This window comes from Eulemur rufifrons, chromosome 25, assembly GCF_041146395.1.
Source record: "Eulemur rufifrons isolate Redbay chromosome 25, OSU_ERuf_1, whole genome shotgun sequence".
Classification (NCBI taxonomy): Eukaryota; Metazoa; Chordata; class Mammalia; order Primates; family Lemuridae; genus Eulemur; species Eulemur rufifrons.
In genome coordinates this window covers 1,812,041-1,829,425 of record NC_091007.1, presented here as the reverse complement: position 1 = coordinate 1,829,425, position 17,385 = coordinate 1,812,041, and positions in this window count along the sequence as shown.

Here is a 17,385-nt window from a genome sequence, read left to right as displayed (position 1 = left end):
CACACAGAACCAAAAGCCAAGATCTCTCATTTCTTTCTGTGTGCAGCAAGTATTCACTGACAGCCGGTTATACCAGGGGCTGGAAAGCCAAGCAAGATAGGGTCCTTGCAGAATTAAGAATTCACTTTGGAATTTCATAGTGTCTCCCTAACACACACACACGCACACACACGCACACACTCACATGCATACACACACTTGCCTTTTTCCACAGAGTTGATAAAACTGAGGCCCAGAAATAGTAAATAAACTGCCCGTAATCACATAGCTGATAAGCTGAGGAATAAAAAGCAACATCTTCAGAAAGTCTGGTATTCTCTCGTGTTCCTCCCAATTAAATCATTTTCCAACTATCAGTGCAATGTTCAATCTCCTTCCCAATGACAATGCTAACCACGAAATTTGAGGTCCAAGTGTTTTAGGTGATGTGCTTTGAGTGACACAGTCTTCATTTATAATGTGCAAGTGAGAATCATCTTAAGAAACTATCACAGCGTTCCTAACTAAAACCTTACAAATGGCCCTACCATGTCAAGTGCTTCCGAACACAGGACGACGACGAACAGCCTCTCGAAGACACTCCCGCACCCGCGAGCTCAGCGGTCACACCTGAGAGCCTCCCAGGCACGCACGACAAAGGCACGTGCCGCCAACTACCGTGAGGTCAGTTTAACCAAAAATACTAACAACAGTTTTATAAAATGAAACTGAATTAGCATTTACAAAGAAAAAAAAAATGTGGAGGAGGCCTTGGGCTTTTTGTGTACTTTTCGAAGGTTTTAAGATGTCCTAATTTATTGGTCATCTTAAGAGGAAGAAAAAGGAATAGGAAGAGGAAGAAAAAGAAATACAGTCGTGAGTCACTTAACCATGGGGATGTGTTCTGAGAAATGCATCGTCAGGCGATGCTGCAATCGTGTGGCCACCAGAGTGCATTTGCACAGACCTAGATGGCACAGTCTGCTACGCTCCTAGGCCATATGGCGTCACTCCCGGGCCACAGAACCTGTGACCTGTACAGCATGTCACTGCATGAACACGCCAGGCAAGTGTCACACAGTGGCGAGTATCTGTGTGTCTAAACACATCTGAACTTAGAAAAGGCACAGTAAACACGTGGCATAAAAGATAAAGAAACGGTGCACCTGTACAGGGCAGGTACCGTGAATGGCGCTTGCAGGACTGGAAATCGCTCTGGGTGAGCCAGAGAGTGCGTGAATGTGAAGGCCTAGAACATTCCTGTACGCTGCTGCAGACTTGATAAACACTGCACACGAAAGCTACTCTAAATTGATTCCTAAAATACGATAATTGCGCCATGACACTATGTCGGCCCCATCACTAGGCAATAGGAATTCTTCGGCTCCATTATAATCTCTTGGGACCCCTCCTTATATATGTGGTCTGTCGTTGACTAAAATGTCATTATGTGACGCACGACTGTACTCCTGTGTCTCCATCTCCACTCAAATCATTAGATAAATCTCACACGTCTGTTGTTAAGAAATGCGTTTTTACAGAATGGCTGCCTCCTGCAGGTGTCTGCTAGACTGACATTTCCATGAGCTCGAGAGCAGCTCTGTCCTCCTCGAAGAGCCACCAGCAGAGAACTTACTATTTCCTAGTCGTGAAAAGAAACAGGTGAAACTAATTTCAGGCATAGATTTCGTTGAACCTAATATATCCCAGATATTACCACGTCCACACGCTGGGGTGTAAAGTATCATCCAGAGGTCTGACACTCCACTTTTGGTATCACACCCCCGGAGGACGTGAGGGAGCCGGCCTCCCAGGGAGGCATCTGGGGGAACAGCGGTCCGGGTGGAGGACAGGGGAGCGGAGGGCTGAGGTGGCACCGCTGTGGTGCTCTGCAGAGAGGTCAGGAGGGGACCAGTGGAAAGACAGGCTCAAACTCTGACAGAGTCAGGAAGCGCCGGCGGGCACAGAGGAGAATGCACAGTGGAACGCAGGACCCACCGGGGCAGGGGGGACCTCTAACATCCACGGATATGTCCCTCCCGAGTGCCCAGAGCTGCTAACTCCTGCCGGCTGGCTGGGGACGTGTCTGGAGAGTGTGGCTGCCGTTGAGAGCAGGCTATAGGCAAGCGATGATCTGGGGACCCTGACGTAGCCACGAGGTCAGAACCGCCAGTCCGGGGCATGAGGAAGAGGAGGGAAGCGGAGCTCCTGAGGCAGCGCCCTGCCCCGGCTGCGTCTCCAACTCCCGGCTCTCACCTTCCCTGCTGCCCTCTCCCCCAAATGGCGTTTATCCGTCCTTGCAAAGCGAAAAGAGGAAGGTGAGCCAGAAGGCTTTGTTCTGGAAAATTCCTCTTGGAAGCTTGAAAACAAGAGGTGGAGCTAGGGTAGAGAAAGAGCAGGATGTCAGAAGCTGTGAACGTGCTGCAGAAATGGGGAGGGCCCCCCAGCCTGCAGGAAAATCGCCCTCTGCCGTGGGAGTGAACGAGTGGAAAATTCACGGAGAAACTGATGTGTCCGGCTGCCTTGGCTCTGCCAGAGCGGCCAGTACAGTAACCCAGACTCCCCCTCTGCTCCACCGGGCGCTGCGCTCCGAATCACCCGCCACCTCCTGCAGAGGGAACTCTCGGCGAGCCCACCTGAACGTCCTGCTCTGACCGGCAGCTGGGGTCCCTGGAAGTACATCGCGTGTACGCACCACTCTCTCACCAGTTTGGCTGGTGACTCAGTCTCCCCAAGCTTGGCTCTCTAGGTGCACTGCCTATATCCAGCTTCTGAAGAGGAAGGTCTGAGGACGAGACACTGGGCCACAGTGGCCCCACGTAGGTATATAGAGTCAGTGCCCAGGAGCCGTGGCTGAGGGGCCTGCCGTCTCTCTCACACACCTCCGTCTTGCTTCTTTTCATGGGAAGCCGTGGAAATACGCCCTAGAACACAAGTGGCTTTGTTTCTTGCCACAACGTGCCGGTGATAGTATCCTGTCCACCCATGAACAACGAGAGACCAAAGAAAAACCCGGACGTGTGGTGAGGCCCAGATAAACTGAAGGACGCATGAGCCAGGCTGTCTGGTCTGCAAAGCTCATCCAGTGGGACGGGGAAGGCAGCAGAGAAACGGTGTGGTGTGTGGATGGGGACGTGGCCTGGGTGTCAGGGGCCCCGACCCGGTCCGACCCTGTCCACACCTGTCCCTTATCGGCTGATGAGTGGCTGGGTGGTCTCTAAGCATCTCTTCTGTTAATACTTCCCCAATCGGCCCCATTGTTCTCAATGCAATACAAATACAAACTTGACAGTCATTACTAGACTACAGAACTTAGCAACAGGGACAGCTGTCCCTCTTTGAGTCACCAGGGCCTACCACAGTGTCGGACACAGAGGTGTTCAATATGTGCTTGTCTGATGAATGGATGTTTGCATTTGCGACAAGCCAGCTAAGCAACATGCAGTCCTGAGTAGAACAAGTCCTGACTCTCACCAGGGCCGGAAGCAGCTTCCGTGAACCCTCCAGGGACTGCAGGGCTCCGAGGTGGACAGACAGCCCCTCGCTGTGGAGTGCTCTGCAAACGAGGGTGCTGGCAGGCCCGTCTACCCTGAAAGGGCCTTAGGAACACTGAATTGGATGTAAAAGTGCTCTTGGAAAAACTAAACTATTCAACCGACCCATAGATGGGCATTTTTTCTAACCGTCCAGGCCCCTGGTGGGTGACTCAGATGTCTGAATAGATTCCCGCTGATCTTGGCTGGCCCGTGATTTGGTCTCCACCCCTTGGCTTCCTCAGCAGATGAGTGACCCCCCCCAACACACACGCACACACATGCATACACATGCACACATGCACAGACATGCACAGACATACACAGATATGTGTACACGCAGAGACATGCATGCACACACAGTACACAGGCAGACATGTGTGCACACACACACAGCCGTGCACACAGAGAGACATGTGTGCACACACACACACGCATACATGTGCACATGCACACATGCACAGACATGCACAGACATACACAGATATGTGTACATGCAGAGACATGCATGCACACACAGTACACAGGCACACAGGCAGACATGTGTGCACACACACACACACACACACACACTCGAGGGTGAGGGGAAGAGTCAACCTCAAAACAACCGAGGCTCCTAACGCAGGACTGGGGAGAACAGAAACTGGAACCAGATCACGTTCTGCTGAGGCCAGGAGGGGACAGGCTGTGTCGCAAGTCCAGCCGGTACCCACAGTGCCGACGCCCACAGTGGAGCAACGCTGGGGTGACAAACACCGGCCCCCTCCCTGCTCTGCTCCCCTCATACTTCTTCCTTCTCCCAGTGGAAAACATTCTAAAAATAGAGCCAAACCAAGCCAAAAAAAAAAAAAAAAACTGCTGGTTTTGGATGGCGGTGCCGACTACGTGTTGAGAAACCCGCCCCAGCTGTCTCAGTGCACGGTGCTCCAGAGGATAGGACGGTCCGTGACCGCCGGCGGGGAGACCCGGGCGTGTTCAGGTCTGCGACTCCTTTTGAGGAGGACGTTAACAAGCACATTCGCCTCCAGAGAAGGGCGACCAGGGTGTGGAGCCATGCAGAAGCCACCCCCGTGGGCACAGATGAAGAGCTGGACTGAGATGAAGAACAAGACGCCAGGAGCAGTGACAGCCACCTGCTCCCACCGGGAGCTCTCTCGCGTCCTGTCGCTCCAGGAACAGAAACCACAGGCTGGTTCGGACGTACAAGGAGACCCCTTCCTCGTACAGTGGACAAGAGGCGCCAGAGAGACAGACAACAAAGGTCTGCCCCATCACGATTCCCGGCAGCAGCCGGATGCCCACCCGTCCAGAACGTTCCAGAGGGGTTCTCACAACAGCTGCAAATCAAACTAGGGGGCCTCTGGCTGGCCCCGCCCCTCGCACATGGAAGACCCCACGATTCTGCAGGGGCCTAAGCCCCATCCCCGGCTCTGCCTCTCAGCAACTCTGTGACTCTGCACAAGACACTAGTCTGTACTTCGAGTTCAGGATGATCTCAGGGCTTCTCTTCTGTTTTAAAGTCTTCGAGTCAAGAACTGCTGTACGAAGAATCTGGGTATAAATCTGCTGACCTAGCATTTAGTCATACATTTGACCAATGTGCTTAGTCCAGTGGCAGGAGCTGTAGACTGGGCGAGACATTCATTCCTTGGTCTTGCTCTCTCGCCCAGGCTGGAGTGCAGTGATGTCACTGTAGCTCACTGCAGCCTCGAACTCCTGGGCTCAAGCGATCCTCCTGCCTTGGCCTCCCCGAGTGCTGGGATTACAGGTGTCTTTAAACAGTGATTAATTATGAGTATACATGAAAATACTAAATAAGATTAAATAAATTTCAAGTGTTTAGTGGCCAGACACCAAAGGCTACCATAGGAAAAACGTTTAAAGATACATTTGTTTGGCCGGGCGTGGTGGCTCATGCCTGTAATCCTAGCACTCTGGGAGGCCGAGGTGGGCGGATCGTTTGAGCTCAGGAGTTCGAGAGCAGCCTGAGCAAGAGCGAGACCCCACCTCTACTAAAAATAGAAAGAAATTATATGGACAGCTAAAAATATATATAGAAAAAAAAAAAAAATTAGCCGGGCATGGTGGCGCATGCCTGTAGTCCCAGCTACTCGGGAGGCTGAGACAGGAGGATCGCTTGAGCTCAGGAGTTTGAGGTTGCTGTGAGCTAGGCTGACGCCACGGCACTCACTCTAGCCTGGGCAACAGAGTGAGACTCTGTCTCAAAAAAAAAAAAAAAAAAAAAAAAAAAAAAGATACATTTGTTAAAAATACATTTACCCATTAAAAAAATGGAAATTGAAACAGACGTATTTCTGGTTGGGGTGTGAACCCCATATCACGTACTTCGTGAATCTCTGCTGCGGGGACTGCTCAAGTGAGACCCCATCTCTAAAACAAATAGATAAAATAAAGACAGGAATCACAGCAAACACTGATGTTGAAATACAGGTTAATGAGAAGATGATGAGGATACATGAAAAAAGGCAAAAGAGCCTGCTTTATGGGGTTCCCACTGGCCAAATCTGGTACAATCTGAGCAAGAAAATAAAGATACTCACGGCTTATAGCCCAGAGAAACATCAGATCCCATGGGTCCATCCAAATGTAGATAAAGTGAATGAATGAATGGATGGGTGCGGGAGATGGGAAAGCTGTTCCTGAGAGTCCAATGCCAACACACAGATGCAGAAGGAGTGATATAATTTGTAAGTAACCATTGGGTAATCACCATAGGAATAACTGTTTCACACAAGAATCATCAAGTGGTGAATGTCTGATGAGAAACAAGATACCTCCCGCCCCCCAAATACTTATCAATCAGAAAAGGAACAACTGTGATCTCACGGTAGAGCAATCTGGCAGAGTCCATCCTTCGGCAGGTGGTCCACGTTAACCTCCCCGGGCCCAAGGGCCCAGGACCACTTCTCAGGTATTCCTGCCAGACATTCGGAACCTGCATCTAACCAGGAAGGGGCAACACACAGACCCAGGCTGAGGGATATTCTAAAACACAAAGTGGCCTGGGTCTCACACTTGCACACCTGCGTCCACGGCAGCATATTCACAGTGGCAGACAGGTGGGAGCAGCCCGGTGATCATGGACAGAGGACCGGATAAGCAAAGCGTGGACTATAAAGACAATGAAATAGCAGCCTAAAAAGGGATGAAGCCCTCCACGTGCTGCGGGAGGGTCGTCCTTGAGGATAACGTGCCAGGCGAAGTAGGCCAGACACAGCAAGACAGACACTGTGTGTTCCCCTTACACGAGGTCCCTAGAGGAGTCAGAGTCCTACAGACAGAAAGCGGAACCGTGGCTGCCAGGGCTGGGGCAGGGGCAAAGGAGGACTTGCTTAATGGGAGCAGAGTTTCAGTTTTACAAGACGACAACGTTCTGACATTGTACAACAACAGGAACGTACTTCACACTTCTGAACTGGACACTTAAAATGATCAAGGTGGTAAATGTCCTGTTGGGTGTTCTTACCACCATTAAAAAATTTTTTTAATTGTTTTTAAAACATCCGTGCCGATACATAAATAAATAATGAATCAGTGCCTATACTCTTCAAAAACACCAAGGCCATGGGAGGCAGGAGAATGAGGACTATTCTATACACAAAGGGATCTGATCTCCCTGCAACCTGGGCGTCTGGATTAAACCCCGGGTCAGTCAAAACGTTGTTCTTGCTTTTGCTGTCAATAATTAACACTAGTGGGAAAACTGCTGAGGTTTAAACAAGGTCTGCATATTAGATAATAGAACAGGATCAATGCTGATCTCCTGAGTTTGTGGTCATTATGCAGTCCTTGTTTTAAGGACACTCTGAAGTATTTAGGGGCAAAGAGGCATCACGTCAGCATCTAACTCTCAAAAGTTCAGAAAAAATTTTGTATTTCTCTGTCTCTACACAAAGACACACACATATATCCATATGTGAATATATTCTCTCTCGCTCTTTCTCTCTATATAGATGACACAGAGATGTATGGGCAGGTGGGTGGATGGATGCGTAGACAGATAAAGAGACAGCTGGCTACACCGGGAGTGAGCGAGGGAAAGAGGGAAGAGAGAGAGGATGATGAAACTAATAGCGTAAAATGTAGACACTTGCAGAATCGGGGTGAAGGTGCAACGGGAACGCTTTGCACTATTTTTGCAACTTTTCTGCAAGTCTGAAATTATTTCAAAACGAAGAGTTAAACCTCAAAAATGTTAAAAAGTTCACGCGGAGCATGAAATGGTCATAATTCTGCACATTCCCCTCAAAATTACCTCCTTCAGAGGTGCAAGTTGCATACATACATCTGATCAAAATATTTATGAATCTTGAATGAATGATGAATCAAGACGTCACTGGTATTTCAAAAACCAATGCTTAACAATAAGGACAAACACATCTGATCTGACTTTCCATGTGCTGGCAACAGAAGGCCTGCCACCGGTGAAACCGGTGTAGTTGGTAGAGAAGTCGCCTAGAATGGCTGCCCGAAACTTCTCCCATCTCATCGCTCACGAAGGATTACACAGCATGCTGTAAGTTATGCAGTACACGCTACACTATTTAAACACCGCGATGCTGCTGGCAGTAGAGAAAGCAAGACAGGACAAAAAGATGCTCCCTTTTCACTTTTGACGCAACTTTCCGGAAGCCCATGCAACACTTCCACATTGGTCTCGCTCGCCACCTCTCGCTGCAAGCGGGGTAGCAAATGCCCAGGAATCTGCCACTACGGGGAGAACGCTAGCAGTCTGCCATGGCCGCCTTTGCCTATAACACGCTTTTCAACAAACGCCTTCTAAAGATAGTCTTTTATCATAAAAAGAGTGGAGAAAAGACACGCTCAAGTTGCTCTGAGCAGTATGGTCAAAGATACGCTTCAGACAGAACCAATGATATTTATAGATTCACTCTCCAACCCACACATACCATGCCATTCTTGAAATTATCTGTCAAAAATTCACATTTCCCTACGTCACTAAAGTAACCCAAATACCATGTGTTAATTACAAAACACAGACAGGTGAAGACGTGTTTCACTTTACACGGAGATGCTGTTCACCGCCCGGCCTGCAGCCTCTCCGTGCTGCTTCTGGGCTGACTGAACCTTGATTTAGCAGATGGGGGGAGGCGGAGACCACCGATTTTGGGGGAAGGTGTTTTCCGTCCCATCCACAGGGATGAGTCGTGGCTGGACGCACTTGCCCGGACGTGGTCGTGGGCTCAGTTCCGTTCAGTGAAGCCACCGTTGGTCTTGTATCCTGGTACAGCCAAAAATAGTCCCTAACTGATGACTATATTATGGATATATAGATTTAAAATTCTGATATGAACTTTAGAATATAAACAATAGAATCAAAACCAAAATAGTTTTACTTCAAATAGGATACTACCCAAACCACCACCACTGAACCCCTTTATATCCCAGCCTTGATGCACCCCTAAAGACAGAGGTCGCCCGCGGCTCTCCTGGAGCCCCCGAGAAAATCGAGCAGGGCTCCCATTCTGCCCAATCAGCGAGACTTCATATGGCTGGGAGAGGGTCCTGAGTCCTTTAAAACTGGGAGCGGGGAGGAATATTGATCCAGAGCAAGCGGGTGGGGGTCTGAGCCCCACAGAGCGGCTTGTCTGGGCCTCCGGGTGGACCGTGGGTGCAGCACCCCAGACGGAAGGTGGCTGAGACCCCAGCGGAGCCATCTGCAGACCCGGCCTCCCTCTGCCGCCACCACCCCCTGGATGGCTTGTTTTTATGGCCTGCTCCCTCCCTCCTTGCCAAACTTTTTTCAGAAAAGGATCTGACCCTCAGTCACTAGGCTCAGAGTGTCGCCCTGATGGCACCTTAGGAGCAGAGTGGGGGAGGTGAGCTACCTGCAGGGGCCCAGCCCAAGGGGCCTTGTAGATGGATTACGGGGGACGCTCCAGTTCCTTCCGTAATCCTGCCCGAGCAACGGAGGCACCAAAGGAGAGAACTAGAGTTCTTGCTGGCTGAGAGGGATGTGTCTCCAGGTCACAGGAAACCCTCTGTTCGTGCTCCGGTCACCTGAGTGGTGCCTTCCCCCAGTATCCACGTGGGAAGAAAGAATATGGCCTCCTGGCTATTTAGTTCAGGGTTTTTTTGCCTCGGTTTCAATGGATTGGGATCCAGGCTGGTTTGCTGAGTAGTCTGGGCGGAGAAAAGGAATGAATGAAGCCGACTACTAGACCCCACCATGGTCAAGGCCAACGGTCTGAGAGACCAGCGCCATGTGAGACTCACCCATCGCTAAACCGCCCCCCAGACCAGGAAACCAGAAAGGCCAGGATGGGGCTCAGGCTGTGCATGTTCTAAAAGCTTCTCCAGTGACGCTCACATCCGTTTCGCCACCACCTACCGGGGTGTCAGCCACGCTCTGAGCCGCAGCTGGGCCTGTGCTGCCTGACAGCAAGGAGGTGACCTCTTGCTGAGAAACGAGGGACAGACGCACAGGAAGCAACCAGTGAACAAAACCCCAGTGGAGTGTGGAGACGTCCTGGAGAGAATTTGTGAGTGAAAAACAGAGTCTAGAGTAAGCCCAGCCTGAAGCTGTCCTTCCTACGCGGCTTCTGACGAGCGATTCAGCAGCTTTGGGAGGTTTTTGTGTTTTGTTTTTGAGAAATGAAGAACGGAGTTGACCTTCTAAAAGAAAGCTGGATAAATTCTTAGGGTACTAAACTACTAGGTAGTTTCCAGAGAAAACTCCCTGCAGCCAGACCCCCTGGAAGTCCCCCCAGGGGGCACAGCAGATGTGGCACTGAGGACTCCATCTCCTAGGGAGGGGTTGGGGGAGTGTGTGCGTGCGTGAGTGTGCATGTGCATGTGCGTGTGTGTATGTGCATTGCGTGTGTGCGCACGTGAATGCGCATGTGTGTGCATGTGCATGCGTGTGCATGTGCGTGTGTGTGAGAATGTGCATGTGTGTGCGTGTGCATGTGTGTGCGTGAGTGTGCATGTGTGTGAGTGTGCGTGTGCACATGTGTGCGTGCGTGTGCATGTGTGTGAGTGTGCATGTGCACGTGTGTGCATGTGCATGTGCACGTGTGTGCGTGTGTGTGCATGTGCATGCGTGTGCATGTGCGTGTGTGCGCGTGTGAATGTGCATGTGTGTGTGTGTGCGCGTGAATGCGCATGTGTGTGCATGCGCGTGCATGTGCATGCGTGTGCATGTGCGTGTGTGTGCGTGAATGTGCATGTGTGTGAGTGTGCATGTGCGTGAGTGTGCGTGTGTGAGTGTGCATGTGCACGTGCGTGTGTGTGCATGTGCATGTGTGTGCATGTGCATGTGTGCACTCGTGAATGTGCATGCATGTGCATGTGCGTGTGTGCACGCGTGAATGTGCATGCGTGTGCGTGTGCATGGGGACGTCTGTGCACTGTGCTCTGGAAGTCTAGGCCCTGCTGGGCTTGGCCATGGGCACTTTCTGAACCTGAGGCAACAGGTGGGTCCGTGGGGACTGACAGCCACAGTCCCCCTGGGGTCCCTGGGGAGCTGGGAAAGGCACTGCACCGTCTGGCCAAGGCTCAGCCCTCTGCCCTCCTGGCCCTTGGCTGCAGGCGCTGGACTGGACGGCAAACTTGACCCGCACTTGGGTGCTGTCCAGCGGAGACAGCGAGGCACAGGCACCTCCCTCCTCTACTGGCCCCCTGGCCCCACGACCCAGTTCAGCCTGGCGTGGCAGAAACCCTGCATCACCCAGCCAACGCCCTGTCTCTAGCCCTCCAGGTCGACGCCACTGCTATGCCAGTCACTTTGCACTTGCAAGCAAAACCCGGAGCGCTGGTGTGGAGACCTGGCCCGGGAGACCCTGGGGAAGAAAAGGGTCCCCCTGCGACTTGGGAAGCTCCTGCTTCTCCCAACCACATAGTCCGGGGAGTGAAAGGCTGCCCCACGCACTGGGCCTCTTCCCTCCCGGTCCTCACGCTGGCCAGCCTTGGCTGCCAGCGACTTGGTCACGATCACAGGCGATTCTGGTTCTGCTCTTCCCCCCCTCCCAGCACACATAGCATAAATGTCACCATTTTGACCATTTTTAAGTGTACAGCTCAGTGGCATTAAGTACACTCACACTGTTGTGCAACCATCACCACCATCTGTCACCAGAGTGTGTCATCTTCCCCAAGTGAAACTCTTCCCTGTGAAACAAACTCTCCTGATCCCCCACCCCAGCCCCTGGCAGTGCCCATTCTACTTTCTGTCCCGTGGGCTTGACTCTAGGGACCTCACAGGAGTGGAATCATCCAGTATGTGTCCTTTTATGTCTGGCTTATTTCACTTTGCATAATGTCCTTGAGGTCCATCCACGTTGCAGCAGGTGTCAGAATTGACATCCTTTGTAAGGCTGAGTAACAGCCCGTGGTGTGGGCAGACCACGTTTGCTCATCCGTTCATCCCTCCACGGACACGTGGGTTGGCTGTCTCCTCCTCGTGGCTGCTGTGACTACAGCCGCGGTGACCATGAGTGTGCAACTATCTCTTCCAGCCTCTGGCTTCACTTCCCAACTCTAATCTTTTAAGGAATGCCAGCATCAGCCTCTGCTATGTGATCAGGATAGTCTTAGTTTTAGGAACACATTCTGCAATTCTGTTATTCGCCGGAGAAGTAATGCCCAGAGGAGAACATCTTAGTTAAGGTCGTTAAAAGTAAAGCAAGCAGAATGCAAAATTGTACACATTGTATGTATGGCCAGCTCATATACTGGAAACAAACCAGAAGGAAACCAAAATGTTAATAATGGCCACTTCTGTTATGGAATGACGGGTCATTTCTTTCTTTGTATTTTCCTGTCCTACCTACCCTGAGCCTGCACTACTGCTACTGTTAGGAAAAAAAAACAGTACTTTTTCCCTGTCAGTCTGATTGCTTTGGGCCTGTCTGTGGGACGTGGGATTCATGCTGGCTTGCTTAGCATCTCATTCATTCATTCATTTAAAATCATGCTAATTACGGACATTTTTAGAGCTGATTACTCTGAATGGTTGAGTCGGCCACGACTATCGCGGAGATCGATCTCGGTTTGTTAAGGGATGCTCCCGGCCTCGAGCTAGTCACATGCTTGGGTGTCACTGAGGTGGCTCAGGGGTCATCTCGCCACTTATCACCCTGGAGCAAACACTGGGCTGAACCACCTCCGCAGCCTCTGACTGCGTCACGCCGGCCTGCAGGCCCTGTTACCCTGGCATCTGCACGCCCCGGCAAGAGGGTTCCCTGCCCACCTGGGCCCCTGTGGCCACAGTGCCGCGGCTCCCAGCGGAAAGCACAGCCCGGGACCGTCCGGTGGAGGGGAGGAGGGTTCCTTCTCCTCGGCCCCCGCTGCCTGCTGCACTCCTGGGCCTCCACCCCTGTCCTCCAACAACCCCACGGACGGCCACATCCCACAGTGGGGGAGAAGCCCCGCTGCTCCTTCCCAGGATGCTTCCGGGGAACCGTCTGAGTGATGTATTTTCCAGCCTCCCCTACGCCCCACTCCTTCTCTTGTAGACGCGGGTCTTTCAGCACAGAAGGGAGCAAACTGTTAACCGATCAATGATCAGAAAGCTTTGAGCAAAGAATAAAGGATTTGGACAAACGGCTGCGTTCAGGCTGTTGCTGATGTCGCCTTCATCTGCTGCCCCTCCCCGGAGAGAAACCAGACCGCCAGGGTTCAAATTCCAGCCTCCCCACTCCCTAGCTGTGTGACCTGGGACCCATAACTTAACCTCTCTCTGCCCCACTTTCTCCACCAGTAAAACAGGAAAGATAACAGAACTCGACAAGTTTTAGCTATTTTTATTTTCAGCCCACAAATGAGTAACAGTTACATTTTACGGAATGTGCCAGGCATTGTCTTGGGCACTTTCAACCGACGGTCTCTGCTCCTTAGAACTCTGGAACCAGGTAGCCGGCGAGCTACTCTCGAGATCAGAAAGCAATCTCAGAGAGATTAAATAACCTGCCCAAGGACGCTGCTGGCGGAGAGGCTGCCGTGGTCATGAGGAGGAAACGGGCTGGGGTCTGACTCCCAGGGCAGTCAGCGTCACAGGTAGTGACCGATCCCCCCACCCAAGCCCGTCACTGCTCGGCTGACTCACTTTCCAGAGCAGAAGGACCCGGGGGACACGCTGGGGTAGAGGGGGCTCCAACAGCAACAAACCCTTCACCCCACAGACAGGTGGACGGAAGGCAAAGGCGCCACCCCTGCCCCCAGGAGACGATAACACCTGGCTGCATTCCAGAGTGCTCTCCACATGCTGACCTGAGGGGCAGGAAGGGGACCCGCAGGGCAAGCCCTGTCCCCTCACCGTGGCCTGAGCTTCCCCAGCTCCGGGCTGGTTCCCTCCCTTCCCTGTGGTTACCTGAGTCCCCTCTCAGCCAGGCCTCCCGGCCCCCGAGAGTTAAGGCAAACATCCCTGCCACTCCGCATCCTCCCCCCAGTCCTGCCTTTTCTCCTAAGCACTTTCCACTATCGCGCGTCCTCGTGTTTGGCTCATTACCTCCTTCATGGTCTTGTCTCCCCCCAAGAGATGTTTCTGTGGGTGTCTGTCACTGGGGGTGTCCTGACACCCAGAGCCAGCCTGGCACACAGCAGGTGCGGCACAAACAGTGGACAAATGAATGACGCCGTACACATCCGCACGGACCCACAGAGTCACACGCGGGCACAAAGCAATCAGACTGAAGACGCACAGGGGTCCCATCACATTTGGCTCTCCCCGTGGCCTGGGAATCACTGGAGTTTAGATTCCTGAAGTTCCCTGTTGTCGCCAAGGCTGGGACCAGGCCCACATGTGCAGCCACAGAGCTTCCGTGGGCAACTTGGCCCTCCCGTGTCAGAGCTTCCCACCAGCCCTGAGCCAGCACCCACCCTCGTTGTGTCCCCCCTTTCAGTCCCCCTCACACAGCCACGCCCACGTGCTCACTCCCAGGTGCCCACAGCTCTCAGCAGTAAACCCGCTCCCGACAGTTCTCCATGCTCCCAAACTACCCCCACCCCATCCCTGCATCAGAAACCTCCCGTCAGCTCGTGTCCTCGAGCTCTGTCCAGCGTGGGGACAGCGATCTGACGAGAGGAGACCACACGGAGACGTGAGCGGCCGTTCAGTCACCACGTAGCTTCTGAACCTCCACCCTGCCCACTATCGGGAAAATGAAAGCAGCCGGCCAAGCCCTACCCTGCCGGGGTTTACCGTAAAGCTAAGAAATGTGTCACACAGGAAACCGCTAGGGAACAATTAAGTGGTAAAACAGGACATTGCGCCATCAGGAGAACCCCAGCACCACGAGACCCCCGCGTCTGCCGGGCCTGGGAGGTCACCAAGCAGGGGCAGGCGTGTGCAGGCCTGGTCCGCGCCGGCCGGCTTCCAGAAAAGTGCATTCGGGAGAGGCAACCTGCTTGGGTCACTCACAAGTTGGTGGCAGCTAGGACTGGAACCCCGTGTTCTTGTCACTCAATTCATTTTTAAATCAACGTAGTACTGAAATGTACATACAACACGCACAGCTCCAGAGTTCTCACCGGTGAGCACACCTGTGCCACCCCCGCCCGACGCAAGAGCTGGGGCCACTACAGAAGCCACCAAGGGAACCAGTGTCCTGACTCCTGCCGTGGACTCGTTTGTGACTTTGAGTCAGTGCTGCTGGGACTGGCTGCACTCACTGCACACTTGGCCTGCAAGGCTCTCCCATGTCGCCTCTGTCGTGTTCTGCCGTGTTCTGTCGTGTTCCGCTGAGGGAGCACCACACGCTGTTGACCCCGCTGATGGGACACTGGGTCGTTTCCGCTGCGGGGCCCCCACGAGCAGCGCTGCTGTGAACATTCTTCCACGTGCCTTCCGTGGACGTGCTGGGTCCTCGTGTGTGCCCCCGTTCGGCTTTGGTAAATGCCCCCAAGCGGTTTCCCAGAGTGACAGAGGGTTCCCGTCACTCCGTGTCCTCACCAGCACGTGGTCTTTTCCTCGTCAGCCATTCTGGCCGCAGCGGCTGTACGCTGGTACCTCACTGTGGCTCTCGGTTTTCATTGCTCGGATGACTCAGGAGGCTGACTGTGCTATTGCCACTTGCGCTTCCTCGGCTACGAACACCGCCAAAAGTGGAGCGGTGTTTCCACGCTAAGCTGTTTTGGGTTTGCTGGGTTCGGGTTTTGTTTTGTTTTTTTTCTTTCTCCACTGTGTCCCCTGTTGATGTAGACGAATAGGAACAAAACAGTTTCCTGGACGAGAGCCCAGGTTCCTGCCACTGTCCCAGCACCCGCCAGCTGGGATTCGGGGCCAGGGAGTGACCGGCTGTGCCATCCGTCAAACGGGATGACATTGATGACAGCAGCCTCGGTCCCTAAGCTCGCGTGAGTTCCTGCACACACACACACACACACACACACACACACGCTGCGGTCTGTCCTCTGCACACCCTCAGCGCTCTGTAGGTCAGGATTTTCACCAACACCCTGAGCACCTGAACGTGCCCCAAATCGCCATGACGGGCAGGAGGGAAAGAGAGAGGGGACAGAGCAAGACTGAGACACAAAATCTCACAGTTTTCTGGTCATTGTCACCATTTCACTGCAACCTGGTATTTCTCCCTACTCCTGTGCACAGGAACCAAAGAGGTAGCAAAACTGGGGCTGGAGGGGGGAGCTAGGGACATCTTAATCTCCCGTGAAATGAAACAAAACAGAGCAACTCATGAGGCCCACGGTTCTCACACTAAAGGAACCCACATGGAGCGTCCCGCAGCACAGTGCAGAAGGGGGCCCTGCGGCTCCGTGCCCCAAGGCTGGAACGCACCAGAAAGCCAACACCCCAAGCCCTGAGCACGCACTTTCCTCTGGTGAGAAGTGACAAGGACAAGCTTCATCCCAGGCCACCCAGCCCCACCCCAGCTTTCACTCCGCTCTGCTGCGTCTCTGCAGTCAGGTCCGAGCCTCAGGTCCCCCAGACCTCGAGCTGGACACTGGCGTCCCCTGCCTGCCAGGCGTGACGTGACCAGGCAGGTGCAGAGCAGAGCTTGTTGACTGTTTACTGAAGACTAGAACTCCTACTCTGGATTAGGAAACTGGGTTATGTGGCTAGACAGGGAAAGGTCAGCGAGCTCTCAGCCTCTGCTGGTAAACAGGCCGGGCGCTCTGACAAGAAGGAACCAGCATGTCTGTATTAGGAGACCAGGGTGTGCCCCAGAGATCGGCTCCCTCGCTCTGCAGATGGGGAAACTGAGGCTCGGAGAGGCTCACAGAGGAAGTGCGGGTTTTGGAGTAAGGTCTGCCTGGTAAGAGCGAATTACCCCTTTACTGGACTTGCTTCTTCGAGCCTCTCCCATCCCCACATCTGGTTAGTCACCAAATCTGCACATAATGTTTCATCACACGTACGTAATCTACGTGCTTTTGTGCCTGCTCTCTCCGTGCGGATTTCAACTCTGATGGCCTCACCTGCCCAAGGTCACTGTTCCCCACTCCTTGCCCCAGCCTCCCCTGTTCCCGCCACTGTGCGCGCCACCAACACTCGTCTTCCTAAAACACCACGTTGGTTCTCTTCGTCTCCTGTTCAGAAACTACCACTGGCTCCCTGCTGCCTCTGAGACCAAGTTCAACCTCCCTGGTCTTCCCTGAAGGTCCTCCGCCCCCACTTCCTCTCCACTCGATCTGCTTCTCCCCGAAACGTGCCGTCCTGCCGCCCACCTCTGCGCATCTGGAACACTCCGCCAGAAATCCTCTTCCTCTGTCTGCTCCCGCCGTCTGCTGTGTCCACTAACGTCCCTCCCCTGCTGCTCCTGCAGCTTTATTTCCTGCACTACCTCAAGACTGTTGTCTGTGCCTTTTCCTGTGAGTGTATACAGCTGGTGTGCGTGTGTGTGCACACGGGCACAGGTGTGTGCATGTGCGT